Raw genomic sequence first — 20,716 nt, forward strand, 5'->3', positions numbered from 1 at the left:
TGCTTAAGTCAGTCCATGTCCGGGCCCATCTGAAGTTTGCTAGAGAGCATTTGAATGATCCAGAAGAGGATTGGGAGAATGTCATATGGTCAGATGAAACCAAAATAGAACTGTTTGGTAGAAACACAACTCGTCGTGTTTGGAGGAGAGAGAATGCTGAGTTGCATCCAAAGAACACCATACCTACTGTGAAGCACGGGGGTGGCAACATCATGCTTTGGGGCTGTTTTTCTGCAAAGGGACTAGGACGACTGATCCGTGTACAGGACAGAATGAATGGGGCCATGTATTGTGAGATTTTGAGTGCAAACCTCCTTCCATCAGCAAGGGCATTGAAGATGAAACGTGGCTGGGTCTTTTAACATGACAATGATTCCAAACATACTGCCCGGGCAACGAAGGAGTGGCTTCGTAAGAAGGTCCTGGAGTGGCCTAGCCAGTCTCCAGATCTCAACCCCATAGAAAACCTTTGGAGGGAGTTGAAAGTCCGTGTTGCCCAGCGACAGCCCCAAAACATCACTGCTTTAGAGGAGATCTGCATGGAGGAATGGGCCAACATACCAGCAACAGTGTGTGCCAACCTTGTGAAGACTTACAGAAAACATTTGACCTCTGTCATTGCCAACAAAGGATATATAACGAAATATTGAGATGAACTTTTGATACTGACCAAATACTTATTTTCCAGCATAATTTGCAAATAAATTATTTCCAAATCAGCCAATGTGATTGTTTGGTCTTTTTTTTTTACATTTTGTCTCTTACAGTTGAGGTCTACCTATGATGCCAATTACAGGCCTCTCTCATCTTTTTAAATGGGAGAACTTGCATAATTGGTGGTTGACTAAATACTTTTTTGCCCCACTGTATGTGGTGGATGGCAACAGGTGCCGCAATATGTCAGCAATATCAATTAATTATTGTTTAATTTATGTTTTGACCAGTAAATAAACAGATGCAAAAAATGCTCAAAAAGTAGGCAAAATTCATGTATCTTGATCACTTGGTGCTTATATTACTTGGTTCCCTAGTAAAGTCTGGGGGCCGTAAAAGAAAAATATAAATATTTTAATAAATTATGTAAAATAAGCATCATAATAATGGATAGTGGGTGTGGTGGAACCTGGAGACAGCAGAAGAGAAAGAACTAGAGAAAATGACAACATACAAAGACCTGCAGATAGAAATAGAATTACTATGACAAAAGGAAAGGAAGTACCAACAGTAATAATAGCTTAGGTGTAATCCCAAAACCACAGAAACACCACTTGAATACCATCAGCAGTGACAAATTCACCATTAGTCAATTGCAAAAGGCAGCTTTACTTGAAACAGCTTACAACCTGTCATGATGCCTTTAACATCATCGAACATCAATATCTGGAGCCGTGGTGGTGCAGTGGTTACAATGCAGTATTGCAGGCTAAGTCTGCTGACTGCCAGGGGTTCGATCCTCACCAGCTCAAGGTTGGCTCAGCCTTCCATCATTCTGAGGTGGGTAAAATGAGGACCCAGGTTGTTGGGGTCAATAGGTTGATTCTGTAAACCACACAGAGCGGGCTGTAAAGCACTGTGAAGCGGTATATAAGTCTAAGTGCTATTGCTATCTGCCTATCCCAGGTCCTTAGGAATGACTCAATAGAGGGACAAAATGCCAAATCAAGTCTGAACATCTGGTTGACTGCGCAATCAGGCAGGAAGAGATAGAGATGAATTAGTCTTTACATAGATCAAAAATTCAATGTGTATTTGCATGTATGTGCACGTGTGGGTCCATGCGTGTTTGTGTATGATGCTAAATGCACTGGATCAGGGCTGTCTAATTGTTTATGATCCATGGGAACTGTAAGAAAATGTCACTGTTCTTTCTCTCACTTCTGCAGAATTTCCTAAACCTATTGCTGTCTCTCCCGTATGTGAGAACACTTTTGTTTTATAGACCAGCATGCAGAGAACCGAGTTCACAGCCCAAGTAGAGGAATAATGATTTCACTCAAAAGCTCATTCAATAAAGGAAGCGCTTGTCAGGAAGTTTGATTTTCCTTCTTTGACAGAAGAGAATGTTGTCTTTTGTTATATAACACCATCCCATCTGACTGCTCCGATTAGTTAGTCAGGGCAATTAAATCTATGATTCACTGCTATCCGTGGAGTTAGATTTGTGTTATGGAAAAAGCAATTGATTTTTCTCTCTCTCCCCCTGCCGTACCTTTCTCCATTTAGTTGTTGAACAATGTAAGATGGGAAGGAGAGATGTGGGTGAGGTGAGGTGGCCGCTGCTTCTCCTGCAGCATCTCATCCAAGGAAGACAGTAAAGATGATTCCCCCACTACCAGCATTCCACATCCTAATTCAATGTATGGTCCCTCTGAAATATTTCACTTGGACATCAACTGAAGCAGTCTGACTTGTGCTCCAGAAGCCATATGGTGCTGATTATCGAGAATAATTAAGTGAGACAGCGGTCTAAATCTCAACAGCTCTTATTCTGACATTCATAAATTTGAATATTTCAATTTCTGTTTTCCTTGGGCACGATGTTTGAAATATGAAATCAAATTGATACTTTTTGGAGCCGTCTTTCTATATCTTTATTTGCTTCGTTACTTCATCGTTTTCTTTCTTCTAATCTTCTACATCAGGGGAATGATGTAAATATCGTTGCAGCAGGCAAGCTGTGAGAATAATGAAGTTTTCGCCATAGCCCTAATTATCGCGAAGGCTATTTTATTCTACTTTGCATTCAACATCCATGCATGTGTTTAAAATATATTGTAATACCAATAAAGGAGATTATTTGTAGTTCAGGGTTGATACCTCAATCAAGAAACTGCCGAAAAGCCATCAGTAAACAGCTCAACCAAAGAATTCCTAAGACCACCCCCACCCACAGGCAAGACACCCAAATATGAACTGACAGCAAACAGCACTCCTTACAGGCACTGATGATGTTACCTGGTTAGGGAAATGAAACATTTGCAAGAAAATAAGCAAGCTCAGAGAGCACCAAGCACCCCTCATATATTGTAAGGCTTTCTAAAAAGCTATTGCACACGTTGTCCGGAAGTTTCGAGTTTGAGGGAAAGGTATGAGAAATACAGGCATAATTTATTAAGTTTTCTTACTAAAAACTTGAGTTTTAGACATCCGTTAGATGAAAGACTGTGTTCATGACAAAATTGGGTCAGAATTCAAACTGGAAAGACTCATGCTAACACGTTAAATGTGAGGGCTCCTGAAGCTGAAATGCCACCACCCTGTCTACCATATGAACAGTTAGATGAAATGTGAACAGTTGTTAAAATTGCTTGGGTCCCAAAACAGCTTCCTAAGCATGGGCCTTATCACTGTGGCAAGGAATCCTGCCTGCAGAAGATCACAGTGGTAATTGGCAGGACATCATCCTTAGAGGTTCTTATGCATTCCGCCACATAGGAATCTAACACACAGTAATGGAGGAAACAGGTCCAAGAACCTTATCCACTTCTTAAGGAGACAAGCTACAAAAACTGATGTGATATTATGCAGTGTGACATCACATCCAGCACAGATCCAAATGGTCAGACCCAAAAGGAGATCAGATAATTGGCTGGAATCCCTAGAGATGGGATCCTCTTCCTAATCGCCTGAAGGATTCCATTGGAATGGCCTTTGTGGCATACGGGAAAAAAACCCATCACTTCTCTTCCCTAATTGCTGGGGCACGACGACGCCTCCACCACATCCAGTCAATAGGTATATGAGTACATTCAGCAGTTCTTTAAATTTCCCTCATAAAATCAATTGGTCCTGAAGTGCTTCAGTTTTGCTGGAGGATACAAAGTGCATTGAAGTTTGTTAAGAGTTTTATTTGCAGCCACTAGGATAATAGCAAAGACACCAGCAATTATTTTTTCATACGCATACACACACACACACACACACACACGCCCCTTGACTATTTACAACATGCATATTTAGGGCCAAAAAAAACCCCTCCTCCTTCACAGTATTTTAAAAATCAATATTTTAAATAGTAATGGTTTAGATAAAATGCAGCAATAAAAGTAAGTGGGAAATGCAATGAAACCAATTTTTGAAGTGAAATTGCATCATCAGAAATAACTGATTGTGCCTAGCAGACACAATAAAAAGTCTGTAGGCTTATCCATTTAGATGGTTTCATCAGCTGTACAAAGAAGCAGGGCAAGAGATCATAGCCTGTGCTTGTAGATGAGAAGCATTTCTAAAATTACTCCTCCTTTGCTCACTTGGAGGACAGTAATTTGTTGTTGAAGAAATCCAGCGAACCCAGAGAGATCCCAAGGCTTCCTTGTCTGTCTCAACTTACATGTCCAGACGGGTGGGGATTAGCAATGGCGGGGGTGCCAAGGAGTTTTGGTATAGAGAGAAGCATCCATGTAATTTCACATCCCCTTATCCCTTCCGAATCCAAAGCCTTGACCTTTTTTCGCTGAGACATTTTTAGGGTCAGACCACAGACAAAAGGGCTGGTGTCGTAGCTGCCAATTTCTGACTCAATCGGAGGCTACAGCTCACTGTGGAGAGTCTTTCCCACGAACAAAATGCATTTTGCCCTATGAAACACCAGGGCAGGAATGAGCATTCTCACTGGGTAAAAGGACTGTTTTAATAGTATCGGCATTTTCCGGACTTTTCTACTATCCTCGCAAACTTATTTATTTATTAGAATTTTTTTAAAAAAAATCTTGCTTGTATTGCTTTATAAGTAACTCAAAGTGGCAAATGTGCTTACTACTCCTTCCTCCTCCTATTTTCCCTATGTCAGTAACCCTGGGAGATGAATGGGGCTAAGAGAGAGCAACTGGTCCAAAGCCATCCACTCGGATCCCATGTTTAGGACAGCACTAAAACTCACAATCTCCCAATTTCTAGGCCATCACCTTAGTCTCTCCATCACACTGGCTCTATGTGCTTGTTCCACCCACCTGTCCGTTTAAAAAAAAATTGTACAGTTCTTATTCATTACAGTTTTACAGCAAATGTGTCTCTTGGCCAAATACTTTGCAGCTTTAATTCAGTAGAAGTCCTCTGCTATGATATTTGTAACCCAATATTTATAACTAAGATCCACTGCCAGTCAGGGGCAAAACAAAACAGAATTTGTTAGCTAAATATTACAGATGTTGCCATGAAATGCGAAAGGAGGAGGTAGGGCCGGTTCACATATGTGCCGTTCCATAAATATGTACTGCGAACTAGGATATCCTTTAGACTAGTCATGACATCACGGCGGTATATTTCCCAGCTGTGCTAATAATGGGACTCATCTTTCAGAATGACATATCCAAGGACATACAAGCTAATGGGAGACACTGCAAAATTTAACTTGGCAAGCTTTGTCCAGAAATCATGATTGACTATGGTCTCTGTTGTGTGCTTAGTTCATACAAAGGAGGAATGTGACCCTACCAATTGCTTTGCTTCCAGCATTGTCAACTTAACAGAATCATCTGATACATCTATATGTTTTATTTCTTTCCAAATGCTTAGATTATAATGTTCACGGTCCTTTGCTATTGGCCATCCTGGCTGAGGTTGATGGGATTTGGTGTCTAAATACTTGCCATGGACTAGCTTGCCTGACCCAGTCATCTCCCTAGACCTGATAATGAAAATGTCAAAGCAAAACAGAAAGCAGTGCAATTATTTATTCATCCATTATGCGAGCAATGGTCAAAGATGAAAATTTTATGACTTTAAAACATGAAAAGGCACAAATGGTGTACAGTGGAAGAAGCTAAATTTCCCAGACCCTTTTTTTAAAAGCAATTTTTCATTTTTAACATTCATGTCATATTCTTTGACCTCTTTTTACCCCTGTAATTATCTCCCAAAAAACATTTCAAGTATAAGTAGAAGAAAGCTTTTCAGAAAGGTATTACCCTCTACAAAGATGTTGTCAATTATAGGTTTATGGCATTCGGAACACATTCCTCTGCAGAGATTACAAAAAATAATAATAAGTCTTCCTGTTCAACACAGCAACAACCATTATATGTGACTGAAGGTTATTTTGATTATTGCATTATGCAGTATCCCCATGATGGCGAACCTATGGCGTGCATGCCACAGATGGCATGCAGAGCCTTCTTCTTCTCTGTTGGCATGCACGCCATCGCCAGCTGCTCTTCTGGTTTCCAGCCAGCTGGTCTTCGCAGGCACTGGAGCGCTGGAAAACAACCTGAAAATGGGCAAAAATGCCCCAAAACCAGGGTGTTTTTTGGGCCATTTTCATGCCGGTTTTGGGGGCATTTTTCAAGCCAAAATGGCCCAAAAACGGCCTGAAAACAACCTCCAAAACACCCCAAATGCCCAAGCTGGCTGGTGCGTGCATGCCTGTTTTTTGGGCATTTCCAGTTTCCAGTGCTCTGGTGCATGCAAAGACCAGCTGGTCGGCGCACATGTGCATGCCAGAAATGCGAAAACCAGTTGGCCGGCACACACATGCACACAGGCCAGCTGATCTTCGTGTTTCCAGCACTCTGGTATGTACAAATCCACACACATGCCCACACGTTCCAGTTTGGGCATTTGGTGCCGAAAAGGTTCGCCATGCAGTATCCTGTTATATTATAATATTATTTCTTGGTTTGTCATCAGTTCTATTTTTGACCAGGACAATCAGTCAGCCGTGCTTCCCCACCACACCACCACATCTATATGCTGCACATATTTGTCAACATTTCTCTATTTATATAGTAAAGATACACCAAATAAATTTTAAATGGAAGAAAACTAATCCAGAAGAGAAGCAACCTAGAACTAAGGAGAAATTTCCTGACAGTTGGAACAATTAATCAGTAGAACGACTTGCCTCCAGGAGTTGTGAATGCTCCAATACTGGACGTTTTCAAGAAGAGATTGGACAATCATCTGCCTGAAATGGTATAGGATTCCCTGCCTGTGCAGGGAGTTGGACTAGAAGACCTCCAAGGCCCCTTCCAACTCTGTTATTCTGTTCTGTTATTCTATTAAATTTCAAACTTTCATCCACCCAGAGGTCTGGAGTAATGAAGAACACAGCCTTCTACAACTGACACAATTTTTCATCCTTTTTTTTTTTTTTTTGTCCTGACAACGCTTCAGGTGATTGGCATTTGCATCAACCTTGGAAGATTTGCGGTCAATTTTAAAGCTCGGATCGCATGGAATGTTTGCATTTCAAGACAATGCGAAATGCAGAAAGGAAGCCAGCATCTCTCTGCCCTCCTCCTCCACCCGCAATGTGACAGAATTCCACAGAGCAGCTAAAATCCTCACGACTGGGTGCAGCAGGATGGAGCCTAGCTGTTCCACTTATACTAGACAAACTCTGTTGCGCTGGCTCCCTGCCAGGAAAAATAACCCATTACAATCCAAACTCAGCTAAGTCAAACAGTCCATGCTTAATTAAGCCTACTCTAAGGGTACTCTGTCCCCACCAGCCATCGGAAAGTTGATATTCTCAGCAGGTGAGATTGAAACTGTCCAGGTCTAGCTATCCAATTTAAACTCTCAATTTAGACATGTGGGAAGGAGTTCAGTTGGAATGCATTGCCAATAAATGCTAACTCATAGGGAGATAGGTGCCTTGGGATCCCACTTCATGTTACACACATCGATACCTCTTCAGCTTTCTTTCGGAAAATGCTACTCATCCCTTGATTTTGCTGCCTGAAGCTCTGCTGAAGTGAATTTCCCTGAACCCCACTACCTGAGCTGCTGGAATAATCCTGCTGCCTTAATCAGATACCAGTTGCTGATTTCATCTGTGCCATTAAAGCTTATTTTCCTCTATTTCTGTTGACACAGGTTCAGCTTCTCCCAAGAAGCTGGAGAAGGCCAAACGTTATTCTCTTTATAGAGCCAAATTGGAACATTACTGAACATCTTATTTTAAAATTCAGTTTATAGTGAGACTGCCACCCCTATGTTAATATTGCTCTAAATAATTGTTTTTAATTTTGTAATTGTATTGCTATAATGTGGTTGTTTTATGCTTATATATTCTGTAATTATTTTTTTTATAGGAGGCTTTTGATTTTGCTGGTGAGGGAGACAAGGGGAGGAGAAGAAAAGGCGAGGAGAGGGAGGGGAGGGGAGGGGAGGGAGGGAGGGAGGGAGGGAGGGAGGAAGGAAGGAAGGAAGGAAGGAAGGAAGGAAGGAAGGAAGGAAGGAAGGAAGGAAGGAAGGAAGGAAGGAAGGAAAACTATTCTAGTGCTTACAAGAGCCTAGACAAAAAAAGACCTAGAGTAAATAGAGTTCCATTTTCCTTTTTAGGCCAAGTGACTGATTTCAGCTGCCAAGAAACTACATGTCTGCAACCTATCATTCAGGCAATTTGAAAGATGGCTAAAACTCTACATACCAGGCAACTGACTATCCTTATCTACCCCACCCCCTTTTCACTTTGGGTTAAGGAAAGTGATTGAAAGCCTTTTTTTTTTAATGCTGGCAGATTACATTTAATGGGACAGGAAATGAAGGGAGTGGAATCCATCTACTGCTTTCCTTAAACTAGTTCTATACTAAAATAGTCTGGACATCAGCCTTGTCACTGAGGTCAAACAGGCTTTGGCAATCAGAAGCCAATGATTTATGCCAATGTACTCTCTTTTTTTTTGCCAAATCAAGGATTGAGGGAAGGTATTCTAACGCAGCATGAAGTGCCCCTTATCCCATTCCAAATTTTAATCAAGTGTATATCTCAGTGGTGGGATTCAAAACTTTTACTACCGGTTTTGTGGGCGTGGCTTGGTGGGCGTGGCAGGGGAAGGATACTGTAAAATCTCCATTCCCTCCCCACTCCAGGGGAAGGTTACTGCAAAATCCCCATTTCCTTCAGATCAGCTAGGACTCGGGAGGCAGAGCATAGATGGGGGCAGGACCAGTCAGAGGTGGCATTTGCCGGTTCTCCGAACTACTCAAAATTTCCACTACCGGTTCTCCAGAACTGATCAGAACCTGCTGAATACCACCTCTGGTATATCTGCATTATGCTGAGTCAAATCTTAACTTTGTACTGCAAAAAAAATTGTAAAAGAAAATGGGCAGATTGCATATTCAGATTTTTTTTTTTTTTAAAAGCCTTTTTTTCCTTAGACTGATGCCATCATATGCCTGTTCTCAGCTGGAATTCCATCAGCTAACCCAAGTTTCTCAGAAGCAATAGGTTACATGGAAAATATCCAATCTGCTGTATGTCGAATGCAGCATTTCCTCTACCGTGGGAATTAGAATGGTGGCAGCTATGGCACTGGAATCACGGGGATTGATTTAGCCTAGAGGTGAAGGAGCAGCCGGAGTAACATTGAGTAGGCTGTACTCAGCATGAACAAAGTGGTAGGTTTGTTCTGCGTGATGCGGACAACTGGCTACTGGGAGAGACGCTTAAAGAAATGCTCTGCTAACCAAGATTTGCTTGGCCCTTATTTAGAAGCCACAATGATTTTACTTCTTTTTTTTTTCCTTCAGATTCCTATGGATTGTTTTATGTTGCTTTCCTAGGCATGAGCATTTTTATTACCGCATTTTTAATCAGTTTAATAATATCGCTAGCTGTGTAGGGAATTGGTGGAAGAATGAGAAAAACAGATTTAATAAATGAATCATCAACCACCACGTCTGGCAAAGCACTCTCATTCTGGGAGAAGTTCTTTCCCCCTTCCTTATCATTCTGCCTGCAGTTGTCGAAGGAAGGGCATTGGGTTTTCAAACTAGATTTCCTCTTAGGAATCGTATTTGTTTCTAGTCTGGGACAATCCCTACCACTGTCACAAAAACGGGCATAGATTCATGACTTAATTCTTTCAAGGCATTGCCAGCGCTTCGTCCTCATTTGCCTTTAACCTTAATTGTTGCTGTTTCTACACTCAGGTGGCTCCCTCAATTACATTTAACGCTTCATGTGAGAATAATTTCCTTTCAAATGCTGTGCCTTAATTTGCACTGGTTGTCCAACTGAGACCCAAATGCAGGAAAACCAGTTTGCTGCTGGAGGTTTTTTTTGGGGGGGGGGAATAGGGCAGAGGAGAGTCTAAGGCAGTGATGGCTAACCTTTTTGTCCTCGCGTGCCAAAAGCATGCACAGGCGCATGACAGCACGCACATATATGCCCACACCCATAATACAAGGTGTGTGTGACACCCCCCCCAATGCCCCGGCCTCCTATGCATGTGTGCATGAACCCCCTGTGTTAGATAGGGCAATGAGAAGGCAGACTCGGGTTTAACGCAACAACAGCTGTTTATTACAACAGTCAAGTATGTACAATCCAGCAGCAGTTAGGTCTGATAGCTCTCCTTTTATAGGGAGCTGTCAGACCTCTCAACCAATCAGATTAAACCTCTGTTCCCGCCTGAACAGAGGACTGGAGTGGAAACCACGGTAGCTTGTGTTAATCTCTAACACCCTGCACTCTGTTTTGGGCCTGGTGGGCCTCCCTGCAGCCTCCTGAGACTAAAAAAGGGGTACAGGTGGTGTGCTCCCCCCCGTGCTCCCCCCATGCATGCCTACACTGTTACAGGTGTTATGTCCACCTTGTATGTAGTTTTACTCCTCTCTAGCATTCATCTTCATTGTTCGGTGATGCATTTCCTGCCTCTCTAGGATTTACCTCTATCTACTCCTGTGAGGAACTTCCTGCTCCTGTTAGATGTATATAGTTATATTCTCGATGGCTTGTATAGTGTTTTGCAGAGACCTGAAAATCAGCTGGCCGGCGGGAGGCACGCACATGTTTGGTGGCTCAGCTGGCGGCTCGTGTGCCAGCAGAGAGGCCCCTGTGTGCCACCTGTGGCACGGGTGCCATAGGTTTGCCGTCAGGGGTCTAAGGTTTCTAGAGCCCAGAATGACCTCCATCTTTGTGGAATATTCTTCTGCCTCTCACTCTACCACTTTTTAAATTCTTTCAAATATCCTCCTTGCACAAACTGTTTCTTCAATTTCAGCTACTGTGGCCAGAGTCTTCCCTGCCTTGTTACTGCCCAGCCGGCAAGATCGTTGCATTTTGTATGTATGTTTTATTTTGTTTTCCTTCCCTGCGGGCGTGTTAGAGGTCAGACACATTCAACCCAAAGAAAAGACAGACAGGAAAACATCTGCAGCCGTGTGTACCGAAGTTTCTCAGGGCTGCTTGTCTGCACTGAGTGATCCAGGCAAATAAACAACGAGAGTGTTCAAAAGAGACTCCCTCACTTTCAGACGCAGAGGTGTTGCAGGCCAAGACGTGGCTGGATAGAGCCAAGTGTGGCTCATTGTGGTGAGGCTTATGTGTTGTTGTTGTTTAATTATACTCAGAAGCCTCGGTTCGAATTCCTGTCGACAAAGACGGACGAGGATGAAACACGATTCCTGCATCTGTTAAGAGGCGAATGGAATGAAAACCCCCAAAACTGAGCTTGCTGGACAAACGAAGAAAGCTGATCCTGCTTCCCAAAATGGTTTATTGCTTTAGTCTGCACTACTCGGTCCTACTGGCAACCACAGATTTGTGAAGCTGACAAAAATAGAAACGTGTAGCATTGTCAGCGTTGGATACAGCTGTGTCTTTTTCTTTTTCTCCAAAAATAAAATTCCTTGCTGGAAGTTAGGAATACATACATATACGCGTGATGTTCGCCAAGGACCGCTTTAGCCTTTGCCAGTAGAAATGGTTTGCATGATGCAATGAGCCTTAACAGCCCAAATATCATCCTTGCAGAAAGTATATCATCGAACGCCTTCATCCAGGACCATAAATGTGCCTATGAATTGTTTTGCGTTACATTTGCCACATTCATCTGTGCTATCATAACAATAGCCGAGAGGCAAAATGCCATGTGTTTCTGAGAACCTTCACCCCTATATTAACCTCTCCAAATGCCATCTCACATAGAAAATAAGTATGATGAAAAGACCTTTATTAAATTTCCCAACAGGACATCCCATTCATAAAATGAGGTCAGGGATAGGAGGCGACTATGCTGTAGCTGTGACATTCAACACAATGAAACAGGATGGAAAAAAATTGTCTTTGGCCTAAAAGGCTGGAAAATGTTGTTATTTCTAATCCAGACAGACATATATAGAATTTATGTCAGCTGAATGCTAAACTGCATTCTTATGGTCTTTCCAGCAAGTCAGCGTGTTGTTCAAAAGTTACCCTTCGTCGGGATTACTTGAAAAGTGCGAAAAGTTTAAAAGAAGGGATTATTCAGCTGTCCCATACCCTAGTGATAGACTCAGGCCAATAAGCATTGGTCTTCATTCTCAGACAATTCATAGAAGTTTTTCAAACTATGATGAGACACCTGATTGGCCAGCTTTTTCAGATTAAAACTCATTGATCAGAATTGTTGCTGACTTGGGAATGTCATAAGGAGACAAAGATAGTCCTATATGGTCTCTCAGCCACTTTACCATTCATAAATGAAAACCTGCTAAGGGCTTTTAGGCAACTAATCATCTCGAGAGAGTTTCATATGCAGTATATTACATCAAAGGTAATATAGTCTCCCTCTCTCTCTCTCTCTCTCTCTCTCTCACACACACACACACACACACACACACAAACACACACACCCTCAGAAAGAAAGAGAATTTTCAAAGCAGAAACCCAAATCAATGCAATGCATTTAGATGAATCTGAGTTGGATTTAAAACTACAGGTAGTCCTCATTTAGCGACTGCCTCAATATATACCCATATTGCTGGCTGACACACTTAATCAGCTATACATATACATACACATACACATACACACACACAGAGACACACACATATATATATATATGTATGTATGTATATATATATATAGGATTGTGGTTTTGTAATTGAATACAACATGAGAGTATATAATAATTTTGGAACTCATTTCAACCTTTAAAGCAGTATAAAAACCTACAGAAGGTTTGGGTGGGAGCCAAACAGTGAATAGAGGCGTCACAGGCTGCCAGCTGAGTTTTTGTCTTCTCTTATTCACTGGTGCAGTTAGATGATTTTAGGCTCAAATGATGTTGCAAAGTGCTCTTTTTAGAGGGCCATGTAGATATTATTTCCTTACCCATTTCAAAATATGATGCTCTTGACCTGTTTGCATTTAAGGGCCCTTATATTTATTCTGCCAAGTAGGACCCTGGATTTCCTTTGGCAGGTAGTCCCTGACGTACAACCACAATTGAGCCCAAAATTTCTGCTGTTATGTGAATTTTGCGACCTTTCTTGGCACAGCTGTTAAGTGAACCACTGCAGTTGTTAAGTTAGTAACATGATTATTAACTGAATCTGACTTCCCCATTGGCTTTGCTTGCAAGAAAGTCACTGCAACCATCATAAATATGAGCCAGTTGCCAAGTGCCCAAATTTTGATCATGTGACCCAGTGGTAGGCTCCTACCAGTTTGGACCGGTTCAGCCAAACTGGTAGTGGTATGGTGGCCTAGGTCGCTGGAACTGGCAGTGACCTAGGCCTGCTACGCATGTGCAGCAAAGTGCGGCTTGCATGTGAAGCTAGTAGCAAGCACACAAAATGCCCTCTCAGCAAACCGGTTAGGAACTCCCCACTGATGTGACCATGGGGATGCTGCAGCAGTCGAGGGGGGTCCCCAAGTCATTGCAACAAGCCACTTTTTTCAGTGCTGTTGTAACTTTGAACAGTCACTAAATGAATTGTCATAAGCCGAGAACAACCTGTACATAGCTTTGTATTATCCTAACTAGATATTTTGCCTATAGAGATTTCCAAGAATTTCAAGAACCAGACCATGAAGAGCCCCCAACAGTTACGGGGAAAACTTAATAGGTTCAATCAGGCATGTGCAACATGAAGACTCCATGAGTGCCCAATTAGGATTTTTCTCCTCTCTCCTTGCTAAGATCACTAGTTTTCTGCTGCCACGAGGGTGGGACAAAGCAAGCAAAGTTCTTGTTGATCCTCAGAACTCCAAAAGTATAACTAAGGACTACACAGGACATTTACTCTATGCCACAGTTATTCTACTATAAATTAGATCTGATTCAATATAAGGCACAGTATACTTCATGGTCTTCAACAGTATCATTGCTCACAAGTGGTACCTTATTCTAAGAAGATGGAACTTTGAAGCTTGCTTCAAAATTACGGTCGCTCCGTGGTTAGAGTGCAGGCTACTTCTGCTGAGTGCTGTCCGCCTACAATTTCGCAGTTCAAATCTCACCAGGCTCAGGTTGACTCAGCCTTCCATCCTTCCGAGGTGGGTAAAATGAGGACCCAGATTGTTGGTGCAATAGGCTGACTCTGTAAACTGCTTAGAGGAGGCTGTAAAAGCACTGTAAAGTGGTATATAAGTCTAAGTGCTATTGCTGAATTATAACCACCTATGGTTGCAAGACAGCATGGAAAAGCAAAGAGTTATGCAGTTATATCTGCAGGGGCCACAGGTTCCCCTTTCTACTCCACTCAGACACTCATATTGTGCTGTTCCTCCAGTTGTATCCAAAGAAACTTCAGCAAAGCAGCCTTCAAAGCCTATGAAGATGCCTCCTTCTGGTCTTTTGCAGGGCTGGTTGACACTCTGAGGAAGTTCTAACATGGAACACTTTCCAGGAACCAGCTTTGTTCCTTCTTCAGCTTCTCCAGATAACTCAAAGTCCAATCTCATATGCCTGTAATCCATGCCCTGTATGAGAATAAAGCCTTTTCCCCCCATGCACATACACCAGCAATCATAAAATTCAAGATCTGAATTCTGTGTAATAACTGAACCCAGACACATTAAGACATTTAAATCTTAAGTGTAGGGTGGTTTATGCACTCTTTTTGTTTCTTTATCTTTTGTGGAAATTCTTTCCCCAGCATGGAAACATCAGCCTTTGAAGTGGCCCAGATATTTCTTGGTCTCTGAGAACTATCACTTGTTTCTGTTTGTATGACAGAGTGCACGTTGTCAAGTAAGTGGTTACAAGTCCCTCACTAGTTACTTTCCCACCGAGGGGGGTCCCCAAGTCATTGCAACAATCTGTGAGTCGGTGTGAAAAAGACTTTGAGAAATTCTAAGATGGAAACCATATGCTGGCAGCCTCCTCTATGAAATTATGTGACCCAGTGTGTGTGCAGACCACCAACCAACACTCCAATAGCATGCTGGTTGTCTTTATGCTCGCCGATCTCTAACAAGCGCCTGCACAATTTTCTCAGCCTCCGAACAGGTTCTGACACATCACATGGGCAGACTGAACAAGCAGGGCTCCCACACTGTGGTGAATGTGTTGGAGAAGACGCCTGACAAGACCAAGTGGCTAACCCCTTGCATGCTCCCCCTAGTTTTATCACTTCTGATAATGAGGCAAAGATGCAGCCTGTTGCTGAGAATGGGGAATTTGCTCATAGTTTGAGTGACGCATATTGCCTTGATTAAATTGTGGCCCATTTAAACAAAGAACAAACATAGATCTTCACAGACAGAGGCACATGAAACAATCTCTGGTCCTAGGGTGGGAGAGAGAAAATACACCCTCCCCCCCCCCCGAGCAACATTGGAATGGGATCTGAGGATGATACTATTCCTGCAAAGCAGAACTACTGCAATTTTTCTTCTCTCCATATGTGTAGATCAGCCTGCCTTCCAGATGTGATCAATTTTTACTGTAGTTCTGTATGTGGGCTGTGTCTAATGGGATTTGTAGTCCAATACATCTGGAGGATATCATATGGGGGAAGGAATGCAAGGGAACAATACTATCCGACCAGCCTTTCTAAATTCCATTATCACATCCTCCATAGAAAGGTCCTGAAATTTGGGTAGGGCTTTGGAATCAGAGTCCAAATAACGTTCAAGAAAGTAGGTATTTAAATAGCTCCAGTTAGCTTAAAGTGTTTGCTTCCTGGGAACAAAAAGCATCTTTAATCTACTGCAAACGGAGGCTACATTTACATTTCTACTTGTTCTAAACCATCAATTCTGAAAAGCTACAAAGCCCCACCAGGTATCATCTCTATTGGTTGATTATTTATCCTATTAATATGTTATTCATATGGCCCAATTATAAGGTGTCCAAAGCATCAAGGAGCTGTGTACTAAAATTCTTATTGGACAAGGGACAGAATGTATGAAACAAAAGTATGAAAAGGTGAATATTCCATGCATTCTCCTGGTCCCATTTGCCTGAACATGGCCTCCAACCAGGTCTATTCATAGATGCTTTGCTGCTTGAGGTCAATAATAAGCACAGCAGTGAGAAACATTACTAATTGCACCTGAGGGCAGGACAGGAGTTTCTTCTGGTATCTGCTCCCTGAGGTGGTGTTTGGGAAAGACCTTGGGAAATGTGGCAAGAAGCTCAGAAGGCACGCTCCCTGAGGTCTCAGGTTGTAAAGGTGATGGCAGAAGAATTGTACATCCAGACTTGCAAGACTCTGTTAATATAGCCTTACAATCAAGTAGAATTAGTTTTTCTGGTCAATTTTTCCTGTCTGGTCTACCTGGTAAGGCTGACATAAGGCCAACTTGTGTTGCCTAATGACCAATCCCACTCTAGGCGATTCAAGGTGTTCTATCACTATGGTACTTGGATTTCAGAAAGAGTGTTTTCTGCTAAAATCACTTCTGAACAGTTGCACTGGGTGAGCTGGTGAAGCTGCTGTAATCTCTGCTCTGTTTCCATGCCAGCCAGGGCTATGGGCTGCTCTGAGTCTTTGGGTGGGCACCGTTGTCTGAGCCACACATATGGAAGGAAGCCCATCTGAAATACAGTTCTGTACTTGAAAATTATAAGATGGGTTGATCTTTTTAATTCAAGAATGAATCATTTGAAATCTAAATCCAAGTGCTACTTCAAACCCTGGGTTTTCTCACAGACTTCTGTTTACTGGGCCACTGACCACAATGAACAAAAACAGTGGAGAGAAAAAAAGCTTTGGCCTAGATTAGGGTAGACGTTGGCTGCATGAGGACGAGGGTCACACCAGCTTTCTGTAGCTTGTCAGAGGCCACACTCAAAAATGAAGCCAAGGTTTCAGGGCTGGGAATTGGGAAGTATTTTATTTGTACAATAGTTAGGTCATGCCTTTTTATACAGAGTCCAGGATAGCATATACAACATTCCCTCCCCTCATTTACCCCCAAACAACAACCGTATGAGGAAGTTGTGCAGAAAGAGAGACATTGGCTCAAAGCAGGGGTGGGTTTCAGCCGGTTCGCTCATGTGTGTGCTTTGTGCACACATGCGCATGCTGGATGCGCCCTGTGCATGCATACTCAGTTCAATGGAAATTGTTCTGCACATGCGCAGAACTAAAAATAAGATGGCGGCAACGGCAACCAGGGAACCAGTTCCAGGGCGTGGCCAGCCTGGGTCACTGCTGGTTCTACGACCCAGGCTGGCATACCACTACCGGTTCAGCCAAACCAGTAGGAACCCACCTTTGGCTCAAAGTCACTTAATGAGCTTCTATAGCTAAGTATTGTGTAGCGGGCTTCAGTAGGCAAGAACAGACCAGCATAGATAGAACCGCATTTATTGACTCAAAATTGGAACTGAGGCACTGCAGGGAAATCCCTGTAATTTATACTTTGGGCCCACAGGGCCTTAACCAATCATAATACTTGAAAAAGCTTGCCCAAATATGAATGTTCTAAGTTTCCCTCCAAAATAGTTGAAGTTCACAGTTAGGGTCATATAAAGGTTAGTTTCATTTTAGCAAGGCTTAACTTAATTTATATATTCAATACTTAACACTAAGTTTGAACTATAACCTGGGACTCCCTATTCCTAGTCCAACCCCTTCACTACTACACCTTGCTGCATTTCTACAAAGCTGAAGGTACCCATTTCCCCAAAGCCACAAAAAATGCCAAAGGAGAGAGCAAATTTTGCCTGCTCCCACTCAGGGGGAGGAACACTAGTTGGTTTGCAGAACAAATGGTACTTAGTCTTGGGTTTTGCATTCATGGATTAAGAACTGATGGATCAAGGAAATCCATTATATTTTTAATTTTTGCTAACATGGGATCTTTTGTAGTCTTATCAATATTTGACCTAGTTTTCTTCTCAAAAATAACACTGAAGATTCACCCAAAGGCATCTTTTCCTCTCTTACTAAACCTGGTACCTTCAGAATAGCACCAGATAGTTTAAGGAGTGTGTTTTCTGTATTGTTTGTCACACAATCATTTTGGGAAAAGAAGAAAAAAGTGGTCCTTTAAAGAACCTATAAGCACACAGATTTTTTTTAATGTTAGGGAGAGAGAAAAAATACTTCTCAGTCACCTCTGCTTTTAATGTAAGCCTCCACATGCAGCATGGATTTTTTATTATTATTATCTGCCAACAAAAGGGAGGAGCGACCATTGCTGGACTTCATTCTGGCTAGCATCCATCCTGTCTAGCAAAATCCTGTGGGAGCAAAATGCCACATTTCATTCCCACCAGGACCCCAGGTGGACATACATCTTAATCTTAACATAGGATGCACTCAGAAGATATGGGGGACCTGCTCTGAGCATTCTGCCTCCGGACTTCACAGCATCCTTCCAAGGGCTGGGAATTAAAAACCACTAAATCACCACTATCTGATCTAAAGATGTAACAATATAGATCTGCCTCGGCTGGATTATTTGAACTGCTGTTGGTACTTTGTCAAGAAAAGACAAAGTAGGTGCTCAAACTGGAATGCATGACAGCCAACAGAAAGTAGTTGGCTATCATGCATTCCAGTTAAGCCAAGATTGTTTTTGTCCATTAGAATTGTGGGGGGAAAGGAAACTTTTAAAATCTTAAATTAAGTACAGGTCGTCCTCATTTTATGACCAAAATTGAGTCCAAAATTTCTGTTGCTAAGCGAAATATTTGTGAAGTGGATTTTGTCCCCATTTTGCAACCTTTCTTGGCACAGTTGTTAAACTAGTAACACGGTTGATTAAGTGATTTTGGCTTCCCTGTTGACTTTGCTTATAAGAAGGTGGCAAAGTGGATCTTGTGACACCGGGGTACTGGAACCGTCATAAATATGACTCAGTTGCTAAGAGTCTGAATTTTCATCATGAGACCCCGGGGTGAAATGCTGAAATAATCGTAAATGTGAAAAAATGGTCATGTCACTTTTTTCAGTGCCATTGTAACTTTGAATGGTCACTAAATGAACTGTGGTAAGTTGAGGAGTACCTGTATCCAGGATTAGTCTTAAATCAAGGTATCAAGCAATCAAAATACATTATTCTGATACCTGTATATGTTATAATCCTTTGTAGGCTTTATTTCAAGTGCTGGGAAACACATTTTTTAAATTAATTTGATTGCTTTATTTGTTTAATTGGTGGATGAATAACAGGTACAGCCTACAGATTCATTCTTCTTAAGGATGTCAAAGCAGGGACCAGGAGCATCAGCTCAAGGAAGGGTCAAAAGTGCTGAGATGATTGTTGCAACCAGAGAGTTCAACCCTTTGTCCTTTGAATGTAGAAAGAAACAGACCATAGTTTCAATCATATGGCCACCATCCCCTCTGTAGAGCTCACTGGCGGGGACACAGTTCAATCAAAATTTCAAAATAATTAAAAACAGCTATTAGAAAAAGGAAATAGCATAACCCAACCCGCTTAAAAATTTGATGAACACAAGGCCACAAAGCTATCCTGATAGAAATGGGCAGTAATGTTTCCCCTAATTGTTAGATGGAAGTGTCTGGATTTTTCCTCTCATTCATTCTGTTGCATCCCATTTTTTAAAATGCATTTACAGAAAGATTTCTATCCTGCTTTATGTACCATACAATATCTGAAATTGATTTGTAATCATATTTAAGAACAGTCATAAAATAACATACGATTGAGTTCATTTAAAATATATACATAAAAATGGATGCGAGAAAGAACAACACAAAACTCAGTCTTGTGTTTTCACTTTTTCCATTCACATTTTATTTCAGCTTAAAAAAAAAAGCTGGGGGGGGGGGGGAATCAGTTTCAGCTACCTAAAAACAGATTCCTTTTTTAATGTGCTGACTATATGCTAATAAGAAGATGTGTACAATTAATTACAGGTACTATTTGTAGTTAAAAATAAAAGGGAAAAAATGAAAGTATTAACTGTTGAGAGTAATTACTCTACTATTTGGAAACCTTGACCCAACTGTGAAAGTGTTTTTATAACAATTAAACATATCCAAAGATTTAAAACTCATTATATAATAGCTGCATTCTAGATATAAGAGGATTCAACTTGGAAATGAAAGAAATGTTGACTGTTTTTTCCTAAAAGAGGAAAAGAAGAAGAGATAGGAAAAGAAATTGTGGCTAAGGGAATATATTCATTCTGTTAACAAAGATCAATTAACTAGAGTTGGAGACAGGCTGAAAAATTGAATAAAAGCTTGGCTCCCTCCCAACTTTGCAATTTGTGCAAAAGATAGACATACCAGTGAATCACACACAGATTCAGCCATTAGCTATGTGCCTCCCACATGCTTCACTCAGGCTGCCTGTCTTTAAAAAAAAATTTCATGTGCGTTTGCACATTTCTTTGCTTACATATTTGCCTTTCCCCATACTGTAATGTTTTGTTTTGTTTTTTAACTGATGCAGGGATTGAAATCAGTATTCCAGTAACATTTTCTGGCTTTAGCCAATTGGCACTTTCCACCACAGCTTCTGCTGTGTTTCTACTTGTTTGTTTGTTTTCCAGAGCCTAGTATGGAGTGGAAAAGGTGTTTTTGGAACAGACACAGTGAAGTTCAAACATTACATCTCTCTTGACCCTAT

This window comes from Natrix helvetica (genome assembly GCF_964273705.1).
Source record: "Natrix helvetica genome assembly, chromosome: 2".
NCBI classification, from domain to species: domain Eukaryota; kingdom Metazoa; phylum Chordata; class Lepidosauria; order Squamata; family Natricidae; genus Natrix; species Natrix helvetica.